The 25,281-nt window shown below is 41.1% G+C and overlaps 1 protein-coding gene across 7 annotated transcripts in view; it reads left to right on the forward strand.

The window, feature by feature from the left end:
• The window catches only part of FHIT (fragile histidine triad diadenosine triphosphatase), a 1,347,126-nt gene extending 1,325,835 nt beyond the window's left edge, over window positions 1–21,291 (forward strand). For all 7 annotated transcript variants that reach the window (XM_014731565.3, XM_023621204.2, XM_070238724.1 and 4 more), the window contains one exon: window positions 20,984–21,291. The gene's annotated coding sequence lies outside the window, so the exon portion shown is untranslated. The remainder of the gene's footprint in view (window positions 1–20,983) is intronic.
• The last annotated feature ends 3,990 nt before the right edge of the window (window positions 21,292–25,281 follow it).

A 25,281-nucleotide genomic window follows, 5' to 3' on the forward strand; every position in this document is an offset into this window, starting at 1 on the left:
CTTGCACCCTCCCAGTATTCTCTTCAGCCTCTTCACCTGGTCTGCTGGCCTCCCTGGTTCCACTGTGAGGACTTCCCTCTTCCTCCCCTGCTGGACTTCCTTGCCAGCCTTGTTAATGCCACCCTCTCCAGCAAAATAGGCCTGAACGGGCCCCATCTGCCATTGTTCACTTTCAAGTTGTTCCAGACCATGCTGATTCCCACGTAGGCTGCCTGCTATCTTTTCTCCACCATTTTGACCACATGCCTAAATAATATGAACTTGGGCAAGTATAGCGTTTCCCAAATTTCATTTATTCCCATGTGTCGTGATTATCCTCATTTTTGTGTACCACCTAGGGTATTGTTCACTTATAATTTACTTGATTCACTTTTTAAACTTCAATTCATTTATATTAAACTTTATATCTTAGCCTCAATGAAAAATATTTCTTGTAACTAGAAGTTAAGCATACAAATAAATGTAAAGAAAAACACTTTTGATGAATTCCAGCTCCACATAGTTGCTTGCCTATCAGGCCCAAGATTCACCCTCTTTTTGTTAAAAAGAGAGGCTGGCCATCCTTAGAGAGGTATTTAAGTCCAGCACCAAACTGAGACTCTCCATTTGACTTATTCACAAGGTTTAAAAGAAAAATAACCCACAGAGAGATTCAATGTACATCACTTAAAATTATCTTAACCAGACAAATGATTCCCGTGTTTGGAAAACAGCAGTAGAGGTCAGAATTCAAACCCAGAGCCAACTGGCTCCAGATCTGCTCCAACCCCTAAGCCAATGCTCCCCATGTCCCCCACCAGGCATGCAGAGAAGATAAGGCACATGGGGGAAACCAGAGTTAGCTTCCCAGGGATGAGAAGCCACTCTCTGTACTGGGCCAGAGGACACCAAGCAGGAAGCCCTGTACCACGCCCCACTGCCTCCCACAGGCACACTCAGTCTCTAGGCTGATTGGATCTGACTGAACCCACTCCTTCTCCTGGGAGACCAACTCCAAAGTGTTGGCCTTAACATTTTGTTTGCCATCAGTCTACCTTAGAAACCAACATATTGCAGATTAGAATGTGAAAACCTATACTCGGAGATACCTTATATAGGAAAGTTACTGTAATAGGTAAAGAGCTGTTCTCTGTTAAATGTTTAGAGTGGAAATACCTAACAATTGCTCAGTAAGTGGAAACCCCTGTTCTATATCTTCTTTATGTATAAACCCAGATTAATCCTCAGCATGATAAAACTGCCACAGACCACAAAGATCAACATTCCAAAACTCAGCCCCTTGGAACCATCAGGGACCAACATCAGCTTAGCTGCGTAGAAGAATTCTCTTGATCTTCCCATACAACTCTGCAGGATGTTTTAGTGTCTTGGCTGCTCTCTGTAACCTTTGCCTAGCAGAAAATGACTTTGAGTTGCAATTTCTTAAGCAGTAGTGAAAAATAGACATTGCCTTTGCCGTGCACAGGAAAAGCCAACAGTCCAAGGGTTGCTGAATGAAGCTGCAGATGTCTCATTCTCCACCTGATGAGGGTGGCAATCATTTGGTTCCAGGAATTCAACATCTGCCTTCTGCTTAGGTGAATTTATGCATTGGCTCCCACACACTGGGCTGAGTTCCGGGATAAGGGTCCTGCAATGGCTCTTTTAGGCTATGTTCTAAATTACATTGGATGACAGCAGATCTGCGTTCCTTACCTAATCTTGCATCCTTCCTGGAACATAGTAATTATTTAGGTATTTAATACTCAGATTTACTACCTATACACACCATGCTAAGTTTCCTACTTAATTTTAAAGCAGTGATGTGTACCAGTGGAGGAAGATTTTTATCTTCTCCCTGTCCTCACTCCCACCCCATGTCGGAATGGAGTAGGGTATGTTGTTTGTAAAATATATAAGTATCACCCCTAACTCTTAAAGAAAGTCAGAGCAGGTAGGTTTCCACATCCTGTTGTGTCAGCAGAGTTCGTTTGTAATTCATCAAACTCTCCTCTGTGCGTGCTGTTATTTTATAGATAATTGGTTGCCTCTCATTTACTCACAATGGAGTTGTGCAATTTCAAAGCAACTGAGTCAGCCCAAAACAGCATTATTACTAGTTACAGATACTACTCTGTCAAAGCAAAATTTTGACTCTGGCATTTTTTTTAAATCACCATAATTTCAGCCACTGGACCACACTTATATCATAATCATGGACAGTCCAGGTGGACGAGAAAGGACAAGCTTGCTTATTTAACAATGTACTAGTCACTGAATTGTGCCTTTTGAAATCTACCCTACCCACTTGAAAAAATTCTCAGCTTTCTCAGAGAAGGTCTCCTCTCAGCACAGCAGCCTCTGATGAGAAAAGCTCAGGGAGCAGATCATAGTAATCTCATGTTTTCTTGGGTGAGAAGAAGGGTTAACTTCAGCTCTTTGACTAGTTCAGTCCTAAACCCACTGGGTAATCTCCGTGTAGTGGTATCATCAATACCAATGAAAGTGTTTGCCAACACTCTTTCAGCCATCCTCAAATTGATGCAGTAAAAGATTTTCTTTGGTGTGGAAGTGCAAGATACCTTGTTTAAGGCTAATGAGCTTTAGTATATTCAAAAACTCTGCCAGAAAAGGGACCCATCATCCTAAATGCAGCGAGAAAAGAGATTTCAGTGTGCTTTTTTCCCTCTACAGTCTATGTTTCTACTCGATTATGCTGCCTCTCTTCTCATTCTGTGTAAACTATGTTTCTAGAACCTAATTTCAGCAGCAACGAATTAAAGACTCAATTGTTTACATTAGATAAATAGAAATCAAGTCCCTATGGGCCTAAATTGGGAATGATAAACCATAGAATCATAGAGACTTTAGAAGTAATCAAATCTAATGTCCCATTCAAGATTTCTTTTACCAAAACTCAAAAGGATGACTATCTAGTTATACTTTATAAACATTCCCTTTATAAACATCCTACAAGACAGTCTGCCTCATGGTTCCAAAATGAGTTTTTAGTTAACTTGATTATTTTTAATACATTTTACCAAGATCCAGCTTTCTCTAACATGTGCCCAATGGTTCAGGCAAAAGATTCCCACAGGCTACTGATGCATACAGAATCTACAGAACTGTTCTGTTGAGATTTAGCTCAACTGGTGATAGAAATGACTAGTGTCCCATCGTTAATTTAAACTCTTATGAATCTTGGAACTACATGATCCATCAGCACAGAGTCCTTTTCAGAAAAGTGTAATCCAAATGCCAAAAATAATTTTAAGTTTCAAATTTTACTTGCATCTTGCAAAAAGATAATGAAATAAAGCCTATCATCACCATCATCATTATCATCTTCATCCTCATCTCATCTCCAGAAATGGATACAGAAGTGTATCACACATCAATCTGCATATTCTTGTGTGGCAAAAACCTTCTAAAAACTTCTACCCACTCCCAAGACATTTTTTTTTTCTTTTTTCTACTTGCTTTCTTCTACTCTATGTAGTCCTTTCCTTTCTCTTTTCTCATTTTGTCTTTGTCTCTGCCAGAAAGACAGCTGGGAAAAAACTCTCTCCTAGAGGTCATGGGAGGTTAATATGCAGAAAAACTATGAAAATTCACATTAACAATCATTGATCAATTAATAATAGCTAATATTTGTGCAATGCACTCCATCCTGTGCCTAAAATGTCTGTCAGCCACCTCTTGTATAATAAGTGCTCCATTATCATGTAGGTACTCAACCAATCAATGAAGGTTATGCCAGAAGAAGCAGCTGTAAATTGTGCTCCTTTTGGTTTTAATGCTTCTCTCATGATCCAAAAGACCCTGCAGTAACTTCTACTACCTCTAATCTATTATGAGTGGTGAGCAGTGGAGACTGAGTGTCTTATTTATTAAAGTCAAGTCTAAAACATGGAGGGAAGAGAGGGTACATTTAGAGAATGAAAATGTCACCATTTGTCCCAATGATGTAATTAGTAAAATTAGACCCCAGCCACACTCTATGTAATGTGCCCTCTCCTCTTCCTCCTTCCCGTCTTTTCTCCTTAAGGATAAGTGAGGCAGAACGTGCTCTTTGGAGATGGCAGGAGCCCTACGAAAACAAGAGAAGAGAGTGCTGGGGAAGCCATCTTGGAAACACACCTCACTTTCTTGTACCCAACTCTTTTAGGGGATGAATGCCTGCCACCCCCTCGTTGCCTTCTCCAGACCCCAATGCACTGACCTATTTTTGTTCAGTATTACCATTTTGCAAGCCTATCATACAGGATGTGAAAGGCAAACCTTTCTTCCCCTTTTAGAGCCTCAGGTAAATAATCTGCAACCAAGAGAAAAAGTTAGGTGGCAGGTAATGTCTGTTCTAAGGCAAATGCTTATCTTGAGCTTTACACAGAACTTTCTAGAATGTGCTTTGAAAAGAAAGGACTGGTAAAGTGAACATTATAGTTTTGTGAAAGTTATGTCCCAGCCCTCTCCCAAAAAGAAATCTGTTTTTCAATCACTTGTCCTAAGCAACAGGCATATCCATCACTGATGAAAGTATAAAAAGACATTATGGGGGCCAGACTGGTGGCATAGTCGTTACGTTTGCTTGCTCTGCTTTGGCGGCCCAGAGGTCACAGGTTTGGATCCCGGGAACAGACCTGTAGACCACTCATCAAGCCATGATATGGCAGTGATCCACATACAAAATAGAGGAAGATTGGCACAGATATTAGCTCAGTGACAATCTTCCTCAAGCAAAAAGAGGAAGATTGGCAACAGATGTTAGCTGAGGGCCAAGCTTCCTCACCAAAGAAAAAACAAAAACAAAAATAAAAAGACATTCTGCAGTCTCCTAGGAATGATGTCTCGATTATCTGCCATTTTGCTTTTTACTCTCAGTGGAAATGTCTTTAAGTAATTTAAGGTGGTTTCCTATCAATAGCCACTAAACTTATTCTCTGAACTCATGTGTCTCTGGACATGTTACTTTTTTGCACCTTACTTTCCCTAGTTCTGAATTGCTATGATGGAAAGTATTTTACTTGTATTTTAGGTTTATTATAAGCATAACACCAAACAATGGGTAGCAAAGACAGCTCTAAATTGTGCTCCTTCTGGTGTCAATACTTCTCTGAAGATCCAAAAGACACATTGTTATGTTATCCTACCTCCAATTTATCATGAATGATAAGCAATGGAAACTCTGAGAGTCCATTAGCTATGCCAATATGTAGATTCATTATTTTCCCTTTGATTTCTATTATATGTTTAAAATGATAAATTGTAGAAATGTTTAGGTTATGAGAAATTAGTTTAAACAGTAATTAAAGAATAAAACCTGTAGGGCAGGATGTTTTCAGACCACCAAAAATGAAAAGAAAAAGAGTGACTTCTATTACTAAAGCCAATTAATTTGAATCAAACCTCCCACTGTGTTCAGCTAGAAAAATTGTACAAATTGTAAGAAAATATCTGTTAAAGATACTAACGTAGCAAAAGATTACAGGGTCAAGATCCAAAAGAAGACAGAAATCCAGAGAAATGATCCAGCATTTGGGGTTGCTTCCCTCTGAGGGCATTTGTGAGTGTTGGAAAAGCAGCTAGAGCTAGAGCAATAAAACCTGGGTTGCCAATGGTAGAGCCCTTCCTAAACCTCTATACCCAGGTGGGAATTCAAAGATCTGGGAAAGCGGTACCCTTGGAAAAAGAGTGAGCCAGACAGAAACCAGCCCTGGTACCAGCTACAGCCCAATTTCAAATCATCTTGGTGATTGTGAAAGTCTCAGTCATAGGAATTGGATTAAGGTGATCCCAAATTGCTTGTCCCGTTAGGCTCCTGGAAGAGGCAAAGAAATATCACCTCTAGGAGAAAATAATACTATCCAAATCTTAAATTACTTCTACCAATAATTTATTTTTCAAATAGAATGCCCAATATATGAGTGTGTACACACACACACAGCATATGAGGAAAAATAACAATACAAATAAGATTAGGATCACAGGGTACCTAAAACTGGAATTATCACCCATAGCCATTAAAAAAACTCTACTTTTTTATGGATAGAAAAGACAAGATTAAAAACAATTTCAGCAGATAGCTGGAATCTCTAAGAAAGATAGAGATGATGTGAAAGAGAACTGAATAGAAATTCTAGAACTGAAAAATACAATAACCCAAAGAATGAATTTGGGAGCACATTTTGCACAGCCAAAAAGAGAATTAGTGAACTTAAAGATGAGCTGTGTGAAAATATCCAGAATGAACCATAAAGAGATGAGAGTGGGAAAAAGTAGAAGAGAGGGTAGAGATATAGAATATAAGAGAAAGCCTAGTAGACATTTATTCACAATTCCAAAACACAGTTTCAGTGGAAGCTGTGTTTAAAGAGATAATAACTGAGAATTTTTTTAAACTGGCAAAAGCCACCAATCCAGAAATTCAAGAACACACCAAACCTCGAGCAGGGGATGTAGAATGCACACGTAGGCACATCATGATGAAACTGCAGAAAATCCAATGGTGAGTTGTTAGATTTAATAGTGAAAAAAAAAATAACTTGCTTTCAAAGGAGTAATAGTTAGACCAAAGGCAACAAAAAACAAAGAAAATCAGAAGACGATGGAATGACATCCCTAAAAAGCTGAAAGAAAATAACTGCCAATCTAGATTTCCATACCCAGTTAACATATTCTAATAGAATGAAAGTCAGATAAACACATTTTCTGACAAAAGCTGAGAGAATTCGTCACCAGCAGACTTATACTAAAGGAATTCTAAAGAAGAAATCAAGTGGAAATTAGAAACCATTTTGAACAGAGTGAAGAAAACTAAAACTTGTAGCTGCAACTACCAGTGTGTTTAGAGGTAATTTACTTTTAATTACAACATATACATTTACTGGAAAAAAATAAAAGCTGAAAGTTAATGTGCTGAACATCTTTCTAGATATTGCAGTCATTAAGAAAGGATAAGAACATGTAATGAATAATTATAGACCAATACGTTTTAAAATTTGGATTACATTAAGTTTCTAGAAAAAATACAGCTTACACAAACTGATACAAAGTGAAAAAGAAAATATTAATAGTTTGATAACTATTAAAAAAAATCAAAGCTGAATTCAAACCCTACCCACAAAGAAAATGTCAGGCCCAGATAGCTTTACTGGTGAATTCTACCACTCAATTAAGAAAGACACAACAATCTTATCAAGAATTAATATTATTCTTAATAAGAGTTGCCTTACACGTGAACCTGACAAGAACATAACAGACAGGGGATCTACAGACCAGTTGCACTTGGGAACACAGATGCCAAAGTCCAAAAAGATAGCAAAGATATCTGATAGATTAATTGTGTGCATGTTTGTGTGTGTATGCACAATCTATGACAAGGATAATACATTATGACCGATGCCATGTTGGTTTCACATTAGATTATCAAGTAATGTCATTCACCAGACTAATAAAGGAGAAAATGGCAGGATCATCTTAGTAGATGCAAAGAAAAAAGTGTTGATCGAATTCAATATCCAACTTAATAAATATAAAAGCTGTAGGAAAACTAGACTAGAAGGGAATTTATACTTGAGTGAAATGTTGAATACTATTCATCTGAGGTTGTAAATAAGATAAGAATATTCACTATTAGCCTTGGATTTCACAACGTACTCAAGGTCCCAGCTAGTATAGTTAGGCAAGAACAATAAAGAAAAGGTAGGAAGATTAGAAAGAAAGGAATAAATCTGTCATTTTTTGTAGACAAAATGATGTATGCAGAAAACATAAAAGAATCTACTAAGAAACAATTAGAATTAATCAGTAAACTTAGCAAGGCCTCTGAATATAAGATCGATACATGTAAGTTTTGAATTTCTGTATATCAGCCATTGTCTTAGTGAGCTTGGGCTGCCATGACAAAATACCATAGACTGTGTGACTTAAACATCAGGAATTTATTTCTCATGCTTCTGGAGGCTGGAAGTCCCAGCTCAGGGGGCCTGGTTAGGTTCTGGTGAGAGCCCTTTTCCTGGCTTGTGCAGCCTCCTCCTCACTGTGCCCTCACGTGGAAGAAAGAGAGTGATCTTTAGTCTCCCTCTTCTTTAAAGACACTAACCCATCATGAGGGCCCCACTCTCATGGCCACATCTAAACCTAATTACCTCGCAAAGGCCCCACCTTCTGTTACTGTCACACTGGGGGTTAGGGCTTCAACATATGAACTTTGCAGGCACACAGACATTCAGTCCATAACAGCCACACAGTTAGAAAATAGAAAAAATTAAAGTTAGTTAGCCTAAATTAAGATCAGAAATCAAATGCCTAAGAATAATTAAACATATGTACACTTCTAGACAGAAAACTATAAAATGTTATTAAGAGGCGTTAGAGAGGAATTAAATAAATGAAGAGATGAATGACTCAATTTTATAAAGACTCAATTCTCAAATTGACCTATAAATTCAGTGCAACACAGATCAAAATTCCCATAGGTTTTGTGTGTGTGTGTGTGTGTGTGTGTGTGTGTGTGTTGGGGAAAATTGACAAGTTGATTCTAAAATGCTTGTGGAAATGTAGCCAGAGACTGTTAAAAGGACAAAATAGAAGCCTAGGAGGGCTTACTCTATAGGATATTGACTTATTACAAGGCTACAAAAGTTAAGAGAGCATGGTATTGGTACAAGAATAAATTGACTGATGGAACAAAAGAGAAAACCCAGAAAAACATCTTGGCATATGTGAACACTTGATTTATCATAAAAATGACATCACAGAGCTGTGGGGAAAGGAAAACATCTTCAATAAATGGTTCTGGGAAAACTGGACATTCATGTAGAAAACTAATGAAAGTCTACCCTACATAACATGACATGAAAACGTCAGTTCCAGGTAGATTGTAATTCAAATGTGAAGTGAAAAACAATAAAGCTTTTAGAAGATAATATAGGAGAATATCTTCATGATCTGGCTATAGGGAAAGACTTTTTAAATAGGACACAAAAAGCATTACTATAAAAAAAGATTGATAAATTGGACCACATTCAAAGTAAGAAATTCTAGGGGCTGGCCTGGTGGTGTAGCAGTTAAGTTTGCATGTTCCACTTCAGCGGCCTGGGCTTTGTCAGTTCAGATCCTGGGTGTGGACATGGCACCAGTTGGCAAGCCACGCTATGGTGGGCGTTCTACATATAAAGTAGAAGAAGATGGGCACAGATGTGAGCTCAGGGCCATCTTCCTCAGCAAAAAAAAAAAAGGAGAATTGGTGGCAGATGTTAGCTGAGGGCTAACCTGCCTCAAAAAAATAAATAAATAAATAAGAAGTTCTGTTTATAAAACGACACCATTTAGAGAGGGAAAAGTCAAGACCCAGAGGGGAAAAGGTATTTACCACACAGGTAACCAACAAAAGACCAGTATCCAGAAGATAATTTTTTTTAAGGAAGAGAAAAAGAAAAAACCTTACAGATCTATAAGAAAAAGTCAATAGTCCAATAGAATATACAAAAGGATTCGAATAAGCACTTCATAAAAAATAGGTATCGAAATGGCCAATAATAATCTTCAGTCATCAGGGAAATGTAAACTTAAATCACAATGAAATACCACTATTCACCCACCACAATAGTCAAAATTTACAAGACTGACAGTATCAACTGTTTGCAAGAAGGTGGAACAACAGAAACACACAAAAGAATACATGCTGTGTGACTGCATTCACGCAAAGTTCAAAACAGGCACAACAAAATTATAGTGGTTAGAGATACATTCATTTAGAGGGTAAAATTATAAGGGAAAGCAAGGAAACCATCACCATAAAATCAGCCCAATGGTTACCTTGGTGGGGGAGGCAAGGAAGCATTGGGACTGGGAACAGGAATGTGGTGCGGGAAGGTGGAAGGAGGCTGGCAATGTTCTATTCCTTGCCATGAGGGTGTGGAGAGATGTGTTTGCTTTACATTAATTAGCTAAGCCATATATATATTTATATTAATTCTCTAAGCCATATATATATATATATATCTTCTGCACTTTTCTGTATGTATTGTATTTCACCATAAAGAGGACTAAAAATAAATAAGATAAATGAAAAATTTTAAATTAAGGACAAAAGAAAAGGAAGGAAGAGATTGATTTTAATGTATGGTCTAATTGCTGCCTGGATATTCAATTATTCCATAATAGGCTCAAACAAAAAAGTATAATCGCTGCATATAATCTTTACAGACGCTCTGTTACTACATCAGAGAGTCGATTCTCCTCCTCTTGGCCATCTTTCCTGACTTTAAGAGGCCACACCGGCCAACCAGATCATTATCTCAGGAACTGAGTAGCAGAGATCACCACAGAGAAGACGCTTTATGATTAATGATTCTTAATGATACCACTTATGGAGAGCTTATTATGGGCTAGTTATGCTAAGCACTTTACAGGTTTTGTTTCAATTAAACCCCACAACAACATTCTAGTACTGTTCTGATTTTCAGATGTGGAAACTGAGGCTTAAGGCAGCTCTGGGACTTGCCTGAGGCCTCTCAGTTTATACACAGAGAGTCAGGGTTCAAGTCCAGGCAGTCTGACTCTGGAGCCCACACCATCACAGTAAAATTTGTGGGTCTGTGTTTAGAAATGTCCTTCCCTGCTTCAACTCTAGCTAACTGAAGACAAGTGTTATATATCGAAGCTGGGGTGCGAGCTACAGCTTACTCTTGCTTCTTCTCCAACTTCAGGAAAAGAGCCAGCATTTGATGATTCCCATGCTGGCAGCTTTGTATAGGTCACTTGATCCAGGGTCACAACCACCCTGCTGAAGGGACAGTGCTGTCCCCTGTTTTCCTATGCAGCAACAATGAGGGACTGAATATTTGCCTGAAAGCTAACAATGCACTCAATGAACAGAAAGGAATCACAGCTGATAAACCCTGGGCCATAATGCATTAAATGTTGGGTTCTTGGGATCAGTGAGGAGTCCCAAAGGCTCCATTTGAGACCTCTCAGTTGGGGCTTCCTCTCGAGATAAAGGGTTGTCACCAAGAGTCTGCAGTTATCTCTTGGATTTCAAAACATTTGGAAGATTGTTGAGAGAGTCAAGCCGAAAATAGGATAGGGTAGAGCAAACATTTGAATTTGGAACTGCCAGTCTCATCCAAAGGCTGAAATTCTGGGCCTGTGATGCCAGCTGGGCCAATTAGAGTTCTTCCCTACCTTTGGTGTATGGACCTAGAGAGAGAAGACCCCTGACAGGGCTAGTGTAGACTTGAGGCTCCTGGCAGTCATCTGCTTATCATTTAGAGAAGTCTGATGCAGGAGAAGGCCCAGAGTCAGGGGAGACAAAAAGTAAAGAGAGGGGAGGAATTCCCATGTTCATCCATCTTTCACAGTTAAAAGGTCAGTAAGTTGCTTTCTCCAGAGTCTCATTTGAAATGGGGTTCCTTCGCTTGCCATCGAAAGAGTCCTGGCTACAACATGGGCATAGACTGCTTGCCTTCCGAAGGACCTTTTTAACCTTGAGGTTCTAGAACTCAGTCCCCAACTATTGAGATCCCACTTTGAGCCAAATACTGTCGGAGGCACAGTTAGTGAAATACACCCAGCCCTGGAAGAGCTGGTGGTGAATCTGAATCAGCAAGACTGATTCAAAAACAACTAAGCATGTAACTGAGTTCTGTGCAAGTCGGCTGTACAATGTCAATCGTCCCCGTGACCAGATTGATTTCCCTACCTTATCGCACCATAAAGTAGTTGACTTTGTGTCACTTGTGTCTCACCCCCCATGCCCACACACAATTACATGCCCTCCAAGAGTCACCCCATGGTCTAGGATTAGCCAATCAATTTTAATGCATATTTAAGAAATTTTTCAGTGTGCGAGTCAGAGCATGAGATGATAGATCACATAATAATTAAAGCATTAAAAGAACCCAATTGAGGATTCTCTTTCCGCCAGCAGATATCTTTAGGTCAAGAAGGTCTATAAAAACCAGAAGATCATTTTCATTTCTTTAAGACAGGCAAAATGGCTTTGAATGTAATTACATGTTCTTAGCACTTTTCCTCTGCCAAAGCTCCACATCTCGTTCCAATGAGGCCCATGAAAAGTTGAGAACTATGGGCATGTGAGCTGCAAACTGACAGTGTGGTATTGCTTTGAAGAAGTGAAAGCCCATTATATGGCCTGAATCAGTTTTTAATTAGAAATGATAACCCAGGGATATAGCTATAGGAAAGGGAAGCTTTCTAACAGGCGGAAGGCCAGTCTTGGCTCTGTGGAGCTCTGGGCTGCTCTTAGAACTGTTTTTCTCTTACCAGTCTCTCTGTGGCTCCTCCAGATTCCAGAATTATCAATTTGGAACAAGGAATATGCCTAATGTGGTAAATCAGCACTTATCTCTGCCACCCCTATCAAAGTTTGGCTTTATTACTCTCCTCTCAAGGATCTGTTATCTAAGGAGGCGGGATTTTCTTTTAAGGTGGAAGATCTTGTGTGCTGTCAGTTTTAATTTCCTTATTCCTTTAAAAGAATGAAACTTAATGGAAATGAAAAGTAGTGCAAAAATTTAAAAGAAAAATTTTAATTTTTAAAAATTTTAATTTTTAGTAAAACCTAAGGACTCTCTTTGTTCTGGGTAAGCTTTCATGATACTGCAGTTAAAAATACAACTTCTTTATATAGAATATCATATGTCAATTCTTGACTATGACTTAAAAATACACATTTACACCCTCAAACTCACCCAAGGTCATACAAGAGAATGAACACATTAAAATAGGAAATGGGCTTAGATTATGATCCTTTTAAATGAGAAACCAGATCTTGTCCCTCCTGCACAGCTTGGAAACTGGAGGCTTGATCAATGAGGCCTTGTAGGCCACAGTAAAAGACTCACAATAAAACCCAGTCTCATCTCTCATGATTCTCCTCCAACTCTCTCTTCCAGCCTTCCTGCTTTCTTCTTACTGGATCCCATCAAATATGACCCTAGTTTCCTTCTATCCCATAAACTTGCGTTATCCTGTAGTGCTCACCATCAGCTGCCATCATATTATAGATTTATTTGGTTTTCTATATCGTCCACCAGCAGCTCAGCGTCCAAGCACAGGGCCCTTGTCTCTTCCATTTGCCATGTGTCTCCAGTACCTAGAATAGCTTCTAGCATATCACAGGTGCTCAAAAACACTTGCTGAGTGAATAAATGAGTGGCAATAACTGACATTTCTTTACAGTCTAGACCTTTCTCTGGGCCAGGTACTGAGCTAAGTGCCTTACTTCTCATCTTGAATCCTTGTAACAACTCTATGAGGTAGATACTATTATTTTCCTGTTTTGTAGATGTTGGAATGGAGGCACAGGTAGGCAAAGTAACTTGATCAAGGTTACAAAGTGAATTAGTCACAGGCCTAACTCAAACCCAGAGCCCATGCTCTTAAATACTAAATTAACCCTTCAAAGATTTGGGAATGTTGTTATATTGTCTATGAGTAGAAAAATTGTCTGAGATTCAAAATAGTCTATTAAAATTTGTATGTTATTTTGCCACCAGCAATACAATGGAGTTTCTCTAATATTTAAATATAGACTGAGTCAGGACCACCCTGTATGCTTGTACAGTCTCAGTATTGCTTAAAGGCCAGGCCACAGAAGGGAGTAGGGCTGAAATCCAGCCCTTGCTCCTGTGGCCAAGCCCAAAACCTGACACAACACAGTGTCTTCTAGGAGGAAGAGAGGCTGATTCTGGTTTGCACAAAGGTGTTGGGGAGACCAGGGGGGCCTTAAAAAAAAGAGTTATTGTGCTGGGGTACAGACACTTGCCAATGAAGGTTGTACTGGTGCCCAGGGCAGGTCAGGTGCCTTCCAGGATTGCCCGCCTGAGACTTCTGCACGTGTGCATGTCTACATACCCACGCTTAGACACTCGTAGAGACCCCGCCAGGGCCAGCTTCACTCTGCACTCCCTCCAGAGCCTGGGCCCCAGGCTGTGGTCACAGAGCAGCACTGTCCATGAGAAAGAGAATGTGAGCCCCAGACCTCAGTTATAATGTTCTAGTAGCTACATTAAGAACAGATTAAATTAATGTTAATAATATGCTATATTTAATCCAATGTATCCAAATATTATCACTTTGGTATTTTTATACTATAAAAAGTAGTGTAAAATATGTAAATATAAAAATTATTGAGGTATTTTACATCCTTTTTTTAAGAGTAAGTCTTCAAAACCCAGTAGATATTTTACACTTTCAGCACATCTCAGTTTAGACCATTCATATTTTTTAGTGTCCATTAGCCACACGTGACTAGCGGCTACTATAATGGACACCGTAGTTGTGGAAAGATTGATCTCTAGAATTAAACAGATCTGGTTCCAATCCTGCACTTGCTGTGTGACCTTTTCCAAGCTGTAAACTGGTGTTATGATATTTACCTCCTGGGGCTGAAGTGAAGACTAAACGAAATTTCCATACGTAAGGCCATACACCCCTCAGCACAGGAGCTGGCTGATAGATGCTCTGGACATATGGCTTCCCTTCCCCCCAGGAAAGAGAGGCTGCTGAGCATAGCCTTCAGGGCCCCTCTTCTCATTCCAGCTGAGCTTTTCAAGCCACTGCCTCTGTTTCCACTGTCTACCATGAGTAGGGAGGTCTCTGCCATGAGTGGGAGGGAGAGAGGAAGGCAGGCCCCTGGCTCGAGTTCCCTGAACCATCTGGCTGGGCTCTGGAGAATGGGTGAAACTTCTAGTCCTCTTGCACATTTATATGGCTCTACATATCCTCAGAGGTCTTTTCCTGGAAAAAATACTCCTTGAGGCCCGAAAGTGAGCAAGCAGCTCTCTCTCCTGTGGGTGCAACAGTCAGCTTCCATGTCCCGACTGGAAAAAATCAGACTCGGAGCATCTTGGGCTAGAAGGAAGTTTAAAGAGCATATAATTCAAACTATTGTTTTACAAAGGAAGAAACTGTGGCCCAGAGAGCGGATAGAACGCCCAGTCGCACACAGTGACGATACAGGCTTAAAAGTTGTGCAGTCTCTATCTGAACACACTGGAGATAGACCCATAGAGATGCCCCCAAATGGACTGCCGATGCCTCAGCACAGGATATGTTCATCTTTGCCTTTTCCCAATCTGCATTTCATGCTAAGCACTAGAATCTCAGGAAATCAGGGTGATGTGAGATACTCTCCATTACCAATAACCCAAGACTTTGTTTTCTTGCCAATTTTCAACCCTTGATCTTTTGGTCCCATGCAGCACTTGAATGTAAATCAGAATAGCTTAATGGTGAATAACTGAAGTAAACCATAATTATTTGACCATCAATTTCATACTCAAAATATAGCATTAAAGATTTCATCTTTTCATTTTTGATAAGAGCCTCTCCTCTGGGTAATAGACTTTTTATCCATTAGCCCCAGAATTTTTTGGGTTGTAATCTAAGCTCACATACAAGGCAAAAAGAACAGAGTTATATCAACCTCACTACCTTTTAAATGATGGAGAGGGAAAAATATAATTACTCCATTAGGCTGTTAAATGTTTTGAAGCCTGACAAATTCTCAATGTGACGATCCTTGAGTATTTGTCTATAATCCCTCAGCAAATATACCTTTTATTCAACTACAGAGTTGTACACACTCCAGACACAAGTGCCATTAATTAAATAACACACTCAGCAAACTTTCAGAGCCATTAATTATCAAAGGTAGCCTGCTCCATGCTTGGCTCTAAAATTCTATTATAACAGAGAACGTAACTAGGGCAAGGGAATATGCTGGAGGAAGGTCACCCTCAGAAGCATGATAAGAAGAAGCTGTCAGACAAAGTAAATGACAAAGCATGTATGCCTTTTAGCTCTTCCTTTGCCCCTTTGGAGGGTTTGAAGGAAGGGAAAGTGTTTCACCTGGTAGGGACTTTCTTTCTCAAAATTAGTTTCTCTTGTGAAAGACGCAAGTAAATATAAAGTAATCCTTTTTCATTTCGCGTGAGTCTCAGGCAAAAGTAATATCAGCTGAAGATTTAGAGACAAATAAAGCTCCATCAGAAGGAGAAAGCGTAGGAGGGAGTCTTTGCTAGGCACAGATACAGGGAAGTGGATGTAAATGGAACCAACATGCAAGACAGAAGCCTTTCTGGCTTCAAGTGGACAATAAGAAAATGCTCAAGGGGTAGCATGAGTTTTCCAGGGTGGGTTTGCTCTGTTCTGCCTCCTCACTCCCACCGCCGAGCCTCAAAGCCCCTGTAGTTCTATTTGCCAGGACACGGTAGGATAAAGGAGGTAATAAGCCCTGCAGGGCCGCAGAAAATCATTCACAGCTACAAGCTTGGGCATCATCTTTCTTGCATGTCTGCTGTTCTTGTTGTTTGACTTATCCTTTCAAAGAGAAAACTGACAATGCTGAGTCTGTGGCCACTCTGTAAAAGACAGCCATGGGATGCGCTCCAACCTCGTGATAGCACAGAGGTATGTATCTCCCCTCCTAAGGGTGCTGGCCCCATGATGCCAAGAGCTGCTTTCTGTGCCCGCAAGGAGGCAAATGTGGAGGACTGGAAAAGGGACTCTGTTGAATGGAAAGTTAATTAACACTGGCTTATCGCAGGAAGTTATTAATCAGCATATTGGACATGCCACAGAGCAACAGTCTTGAGTTAGAAAACTTGCTGAGAAGTTGCACCGTTCTCTCGAGTCCAGCCTCACATCACTGGGTTTCTGGATGCTGCACCAGGGTAGCCCTTCCTATCTCTAGATGTAAGATAATTGCATTGCCTCAGAGATGCTCATGAGAGCGGCTCTCTGATCCCTGCCATTTCTCCCCTAGCTTCACCTTTACCCACTTACTGTAAGAGATTGCCACCAGTGGCTTTTGTAGTCCAATTTCTGAGGCCAGTTTATTAAGAAAAAGCTGAAAAGCAGAGGTCAGGGGTGATGCCCTTAGAAAATTGCTCACCTTGTTTTTGGTATGAGCAGAATGACTTTCCGTGGCTGTCTGCCTGTATCTCTCACCTGCTAGGAACTGAGTTACTTGTAAAAGAAGAAAGTTGTTACAGAGGAGTTTTATGTTAGTGTCTCAAGACTTTATTTTGTTGGGGAGTGTGGCTACTTGATTTTAAAACCATTTCGGTGTCAGTGCTGGTATGGATGCAAATCAGGTCATTTTATTCATCCTCCTGGGCAAGAAGTGCTACTTTTGAAGGATAACACTTGACGTATTTGTGTGGTTCTGCTAAGAATGCAGAAGATAGACAACCTTACCAGAAGTTGAATATTTGCAACTGAAACCTGTCTCCAGCATCTGAATCGCTCTGGGGCATCTGGAGCATTTTATTGGAAACACACTTTGGAACTGGCTCAAGAAGGGGACAGGCTTGGCGCTCTTCACCAGACACTCAATGATTCCCCTCCAGAGGCCCAGGCCACACTAGCAACAGGTTAGATCAGAATCTCTGGGGATGGGATGGAGGCACAGCAGTTTGTAGATCTCCCCAGGTGATTCCAAGTCACTCAAGTTAGAAAACGCTCCTTGAAGAAACAGAAGGAAGCTGCGTTGAGTTTTTGTGGTTCCAAACAGTCATTTTACACTCTATCAAGGTAGATTGACTGTGGCCAGCTCCCATCCAGGTTCCCCTAGAGAAGAGAGGGACACAGATGTGTTTTCTTAGCTTCAAAGCAGAAGAGGCCCTCCTCCTCTGGGCCTATTGGAGTGCAGGAGGAAATGCAGTAAGAATAGGGGCCTCCTTCATTGACACACTTTGTAAGAAGATGTTGCCGTGCATGCATGCGGAGGGTGGTTGGATCTGTTGAAAACAGGATTCTGCCCCACTTTTTTGTGGAAAAAAACTTTACAGAGCCTGATGACACCTGCATGTTCAAGGAGAAGTCAGCATGGTCTAGTTTTGACCCCAGTAGGATCCCTTTGGTACCTCTGCTTTCACCCTGTACTCACTAACTCATGATGACAAAATGCCTATCGACTTCAAAGACTTTCCTGAAGGTTTCAGGGAGAGACAGATAGGATATGAAGATCACAGCCCCCACCCCACAGCAAACTTACTCAAAACTTATTTAAACTTTCTCCATCAGACATTTTAATTTTCCTTCCAAATTCAAAGCTCCTGTCTGCAAAAACCTCTTCTGCTGTTCAGAGCAATGGTGGTGTGCCCTTCTGCCTTCATTCTCCACTCTGCAAAACAGACCCCCAGTAGGAGCTTCATAATACCACCTGTTATTTCTCAAGGGTGGCCTTGCAGGGGAACAGGGACAGTCTCAGCTCATCTGCCATGATGTCTACTAGGAATGTAGAAATATTTGGAAAGCACATGTTCACGGGGATCAAACTTCAGACATTCTGGTCTCCTGCTCTCTGTTTCTGGAACTCCAAAAGCCCACATGTTGTGGACTTCTCACCTGGCGCCTGACTGTCTATGGCCCTGCCTCTCCCTGTGTGAAGCGTTTCCTCAAATGGGCTGCCAGCACCTTGAGGATGTAATCACTCACCTCTTTGCACCCTCCTCAGAGCCTTACTCATACTCAGTAAATACACTTGTTGATATGCCCAGAGAGCACTGAAAACTCCACTGTCTAAAGGTGACATCAAAAGAAACTACAGACAGGAAGAAGGGCGCATAGTATATGAAGTCCAACCAGAAGATGAGTTTCCCCCATGACCCTCCCCAAGAATGAGACTGAATCGCTCCCTGGGTAGCTAAGTACTGACTTACACTTGCTTTGACCCTTGTGGTCCCGGTGGTTGCCTGATGGTTCTTGACTAGCAATGTAATACAAAGAATAAATGAGGAGAATGACAGTAACAGAGGCTCACATTTGTGAGTATTTATAACGTGCTACGCACTGCTCTAGGCGCTCTATGTGTGTTAACCCACTCAGCTCTCGACACACTCCCGAAGACACGTGTTTCACGTTGACCTGAGACACGCAGCTGCTAAGTGATGGGGCTGAACTTCAGACCCAAGTATCCTCAAAGCTCGACATGTTTTCTGACATGCAAAGCAAATTCTGCTTCCCACAAGCTTCCTGGCTAGCTGGAGAAAAAGAAACTGCTGAAGACAGAGCCTTAAGAAGCTAGATAGACAGTTTAGATGACAGAGCTGTGTGAAGGATGCATTGCAGAAGCACTGTAAGTAGACTGACAGAAAGCCTGCTCAGGTATGGATGGAGGCATCTGTGGAGATTCAGAAATTACAAGGCTGGTGTCCGGAAGGGCGGGTGCGGGAAATAACACAGGGCCACAACGTTCAAGAGACCAAAAATAAAACCGAGGGAAACTTCTCCTAGGACATAAATCTGCCCTAGACAGGCGAGGCGGAGGAAAAGAAAGGGCACATCCATTTTCAGGCCTGCACAGGTGCCTCTGACTCAAAGTCAATAAGTGTTCAAGGACAAGAGCAATGATGAATGATCAGGAGATGACCTGTATGTCCAGACGAGATGGGTGGTGCCGGGCGCCATAGGGGATGATGCCAATGTCATATAAGAATGAGATAAGCTCCTTTCTTGGCAGTGACGGAGATTGACTGGTGCATAGACCCTACTTTCTACCCCTCACTTACAGACATCAGTGGACCTGTGTGGGAGTATATCATGAGCTCAGACGTGAAAGCTGAAGCAGAAGTGATGAGGCTTCTGTGTTCTGGATCCCAGAAGGGACCAGATGTAATTCCAAAGGGATGCCCTACCTGACCTTTGCTCTCTGACCTTGTTATGAACTTATATAAAAAGTAAAGTGGTAGACTCACTAAAAACTCTCTCCGTGTACCAGAGGTTGAAGCGTGTGTTAGTGTGTCCTCACCTGGGTGAGGTTGAATGAGCCATATCAGGGATATCCTTGACCTGCACACTGGATCCAGCAGGAAGCTGGGTCTTTGTGCCTCAGCCTTCCAGGTCTGTGTCCGCATGTTGTACTCAAAGACACAAAGAGCAAACAATAATTGAAAAGCAATGTAAATCTTCACTGAAGTCTCTTGAAAACACTGAAAGGGAGGTCCATTTGTGCTTCTCAGTAATGTTTCTCAAAATCTTTTCATGTATCACACCTGTGATAGCTGACCCAAAGATCTCCTAGCGCCCTTTCTTTCAATCTTCCCCAAATTTTATTAAATCGAGCCTGTAAAATTCTCATCTTTCTTTCCCTCCTATTGAACTTTCTCTTTTCTGTAACTGTGTGTCCTGTCCATCGTCCTCCAAGCTAGCGGCCCCAGCTAATCTGGTTCCTGACCACATCCATGTTACTCATGTCAATAATTAAGGCCTGGAAGCCACGGCTCCAATAAGTTCTCCTTTGGGATAGAAGGAGGGTGTCAGAGCTATCAAATGCATTTCTATACCCTAGGAATTTTCTTTCCTTTCCAAATAAGATTAATGGGCTCCCCCTCCCCCTTCCTATTTTATGAGTAGAAATGATTTGTTTTAGGCCTGACCCAAATCCTTAAGGTAAGTTGGCCTTGAAGCAAAGCTGATTCTACCTGCCACACACTAGCTCACTGATTCCCCGAATCCAGGGGCCGGGCACCTCAGACTCATATGGACAGCTTGTTAAATAGCACAGACTCTTGGCCTCTCTCCGGATCTCCTAAGTCAGGACATGGTGAACAGACTCAAGAAATCTCTTTTTTTAACAAGCTCATCAGGTAATTCTGATAATGGCTATATTTGAGAATCTACTTTCACCTAATTAATAAAAGTCTGAAGTATACAGACTTTTATATGTATTTATTTGTATATAAGCTTGTGTCTGTAAAATACATTCTTAAGAGACCATGCAGCTGACCTTGGGGGCATGGGCTGTGGGCAGAAGGCAGAGAAAATGTGGGGATCCAGGGGGACAGACACCAGCAGGGTTGGATCCAACGTATTTCACATAATCTGCCCACATGTATCTGACTACTTGTAAAATGTTAATGGCAATCTAACAGATTAGCAGTAAGCAAACTTACATTTTGTTTATTGCCAGGACTCAAAGAATGCTATCAGTTATATCTAAATGTCTGTTTTTATGTTCTGTCATTTCCAGGCACAAAAAGTAACTCGAACAAATCCCAAGGCATAAGGAAATGGGCCTCATTCTCTAGGACTCTGCGGCATTGGAAATGAAGCTAAGAAGACTTTATTACATCCTACAATTCTGCAACCTTTTGCGAAGCATTTTATTACACTTGTGGAAGGCATGAGGGTTATATTTCAATCACGATGACTGACAGGCTAACTTTAAAACAACGGCATCGACAGCCCTTCCACGCTGCCTTGGCTGTGTACTTAGAATAGAACCTTGTCTAAATTGTCCCTTGGCCTGGATGGAAATAAAATGGTAGTTAAAATATTTATCTGTGTGTTGGCTCACTTAAAAATTGATATTCTGAAGGCCCTGAAAGGTACAACTGAGGAAGTTGATCTCCTAGAAGTACTGTGCTTCCTGTTGACCAAAGGTTTGTTAAGGCTGAAATAAGATTTAGAGAGTTTTCACCTTGGTAGGTAAGATAATAGAACTAGAAATGTACCACCTTTGCTCCATTATATTCCCCTCCTGCCTTGGGTGCAGAGAGGCAGAGCTGAAAGAGCTTAAGGTGGCAAAATTAGCTTCAGGAAACCAATAAACACATAATGTGGTGATGGGACACCTGGGACTGAGCCTTTTGAGTGGTAGGAATGCAAGGAAAGGGAAGGGAAAAGCTCTCAATGTTGGTTTGGAAAGCATGCCCCTTACCCATAATAGTCAATTTCTTTAAGGAAGGATGACAGAAGTAGGCTCTTTCTTTCCTCTGCTATATTAATAAAAGGTACGATTAGAGTTTATAGAGAAAAATAAAACACGTCTATAGCACTGCTACAAAGAACCAAACACAGGGTTTTTCTTGTTTATAAAAGCATCCTTGAGAATCTCTCTTGGCTTATGGGCTACTCCCTGACCCCAACACCATAACCAATGGATGGTGTGTTAGTTTCCCGTGACTGCTACAACAAATTACCACAAATTGGGTGGCTTAAAATGATAGAAATGTGTTCTCTCCCAGGTCTGGAGGCCAGAAGTCCAAAATCCAGCAAGGCTGTGCTCCCTCCAGAGGCTCTGGGGGAATTTCTCCTAGCTGCTACTGGCAATCCTTGGAGTTCATTGGCATCATTTCAATCTCTGCCTCTATCTTCACATTCCTCCTCTGCTCTACGTCTCCCCTCTGTGTATCTCTTATAAGGCCATTTGTCATTAGATTTAGGACCCACCTGGATAATCCAGAATGATGTCCTCAAGATCTTAATATCTTTAACTTAATTATATCTGCAAAGGCACTTTTTCAAAATAAGATAAAAATTGCAGGTTCCAGGGAATGACATGGACATATCTTGGTGGGGGGGGGGGGGGGGGGGGGCGGGTCACCATTCAACCCACCACTTAGGACATTTGGCCTTTGTTTCTGATTCAGTATAAGCTAACAGACTGAGTGTGACTGCATTGCGTCTTGTTTCAAATCTTCTTCTATGTCTTTGCCAAAGCCCTACTTATTGACAATGATTGGCAACACCTTCTTGAGACTGGGAAGCCCTCTGGTTCCCAAGCCTAGTCTGGGATGCTCCTTTCTTAGCTGAAGGTAAAAAGCCCTGCTATCTCAATAGGATGTGTTCAGAAGATAAAATGCCAATGAGGAAAATGGCAAGTAGTGATCATTTTCCCCAGCTCAAGAGTTGCTGATTTGTAGTCCAAAAACGTGCCCTAAAAATTCCAATTCTTCTTATCCCAGTGGGTCAAATACTGATTCCATCTCAGTTTTAATAGCGAATGTCACCCGAAGGCCTGGCCCTTGCCTTTGGGGCTAATTCCAGATTTTACCCATTGGCTTTCAAAGGAGTGAATAAATACTTAGTCACCGATGAAACAGTTGGTTGAGTCACGCTGCAAGTCTACCTGCAGTTTTCTTTCTGTTTTGTCTGTGTGAGTAAAGGAGCCTCATTTCTGCCTGTCTTCCCATGGATTTCCTCCGTTCAGTGTCTTCCTGTAATTCTGCCATGGTCTGGAGGCTGTGGAGGCTGTGGATGCAGAAAGCCAGCCCTGAAGCTCTGCTGCCATGCCAGCCCCGTGAGTCCCTGCTTAGCTGGAAGGCATGATAACCCAACAAGGACTGTTTTCAATGCCTTTTAAGAAATGCTTCAAGAACTAATAAAGCTTACTGATACCAATATGAGAAAAACCAACTACTACTCCATTTGCTAAGGTGGGTCTGGTCTGCATTGAGAAAAACAAAAGGCAGTGGAGAACAATGCTCGTCAAAATAAATGTCCCTGGTAGTAGGCATCTTTTTCTCTCTGATTTCTTCTTGGGCACAAATACCCACTACATTGTTTCCGTTTTTCTCAAGAGTTAGAGAGTTGATAATTTTATAGCAAAAAATAGATGATCGTAGGTGTGTATGGGGGTCCATTTCCATTATTGTGCTTGTCAGACAAAAACAGCAGAGCAGCCACTGTCTATATTGACAACATCCTGGAGGAAGACGTCTTCTGTTTATCTTTGTGTACTCACTTTTCAAACTCAAGGCCCGTTCCTTATCTTTATTGTTCCACCTAAAATTCAAATCCAAACGGTGGAAGAGAATGATGTTCTATTTTTGGCAAGGAGGTTGAAAGGACCTTTCCCCATGATTGTCTTCACTACAGCTGACCCAAGAATATAGAACAATACTCCTGAAATCCTATCAGTTCTTTCAGATGGTGAGAAGGAGCTGCATGTCTCACTGAGCAGAAATCTGTCCCCATCCACCCTTCTCTGGATCAAAGGTTGAAACTAAGGTCTGGGCATGGACTTACTTCTTCCAATGGTCTGTATTGAATGTACCCACCCAACATGCCAGTGAAAGAAGGAAATGAGCTTTTTTGTGTATTTATTACAGATACACTTGCAAATGTTATTTTATTGAATCCACTCAAGATTCCTCTATAAGATACGTGGAAATTTAGGCTCAGAAAGGTTAGGTGACTTGTTCAAGGTCACAAAGTTGATTTGTGGATTTGAGATCAACTCAGGTATGAGTCCCCAAATCTATGCTCTTTGGGAAAAAATTGATAACCAAGGACTCTCAGCAAATTTAATAAATATCATTCCCAGTTTCTCTCCTGAGCTGTCTACTGAGTTGGCAGGTTGGGCCTTTGTAGTGATGTTCAAAGGGAAAGGGGAAGGGGCACTTAAGGAAAGACAGGGAATATCCAGACATTCTCAAGGTGAAAGCATCCCTTTAATCATGTAAATGAAGTGAACTAATGGCATTTCTATAACTTAATAACACATGGGAAGGGTGTTACTAAAAATGCTTACTATGACTGTGAGGCAAATGTGTTAACCAAAAGGTTAATGATTACCTATCTGAGAAATAAAACAACATAAAATCATTAGCATGTAATTACTTAATTATAGGGATTGAAAATAGGTCAGTCCTACTTGAAAACACCACCGACAACAACCCTCAAGCATGGTCACACTCTTGCAGTTCATTTCAGCTCTGAAAACACCTTGATCACCTACTATGCATCAATTCAATGGCTATGGGCTCAGCAGCCTAAAGTGAGGTGGCCCCTAAGGTGGAAAGTGGAGTACCTGTGGACGGCAGAGGGAGGAGGAAGAGGAGGAGCAGAGCGAGTTTCATCAAGAACATAGCCCCATTCTAGGCACCCAGGAGATTTTTTTCTGAATCCATTCTTCTTCTTTCTCCTCCTTCTCCTCTTCATCATCATGATGATAGATGCTATTTACAGAATATCTTTGGGGCCAGCCTGGTGGTGCAGAGGTTAAGTGCGCATGTTCCACTTTGGCAGCCCGGGGTTCGCTGGTTCAGATCCCAGGTGAGGACATGGCACCGCCTGGTAAGCCATGCTGTGGTAGACGTCCCACATATAAAGTAGAGGAATATGGGCACAGATGTTACTCAGGGCCAGTCTTCCTCAGCAAAAAGAGGAGGATTGACAGCAGATGTTAGCTTAGAGCTAATCTTCCTCAAAAAAAAAAAAAAAGAATATCTTTATACCAAGCATTATGCTAGGCATTTTCAAAGCATTATTTTATATAAGCCTCACGAAGAAATCAGTCTTCCTTTGTTACTTTCTACCTTCTTTTTTATTTTATTTAACAAATATTTATTCAACATATATTATGTGATAAGTATTGTATGTACTAGGTGCCAGTGCTACAATGCTGAGCAAAAACATCTGGAAGTAACTATTATCCTCCTTCTGTAGACAAGGAAGCTGAAGTATAGAGAGTTTGTGACTTGCTTAAGTTCAAAGAACGCATGTCTGTGTGCTGAAGCCTGGGTCTCTCTCCCCTAAGCCCAG

The sequence above is a fragment of the Equus caballus genome, chromosome 16, assembly GCF_041296265.1.
Source record: "Equus caballus isolate H_3958 breed thoroughbred chromosome 16, TB-T2T, whole genome shotgun sequence".
NCBI lineage: Eukaryota > Metazoa > Chordata > Mammalia > Perissodactyla > Equidae > Equus > Equus caballus.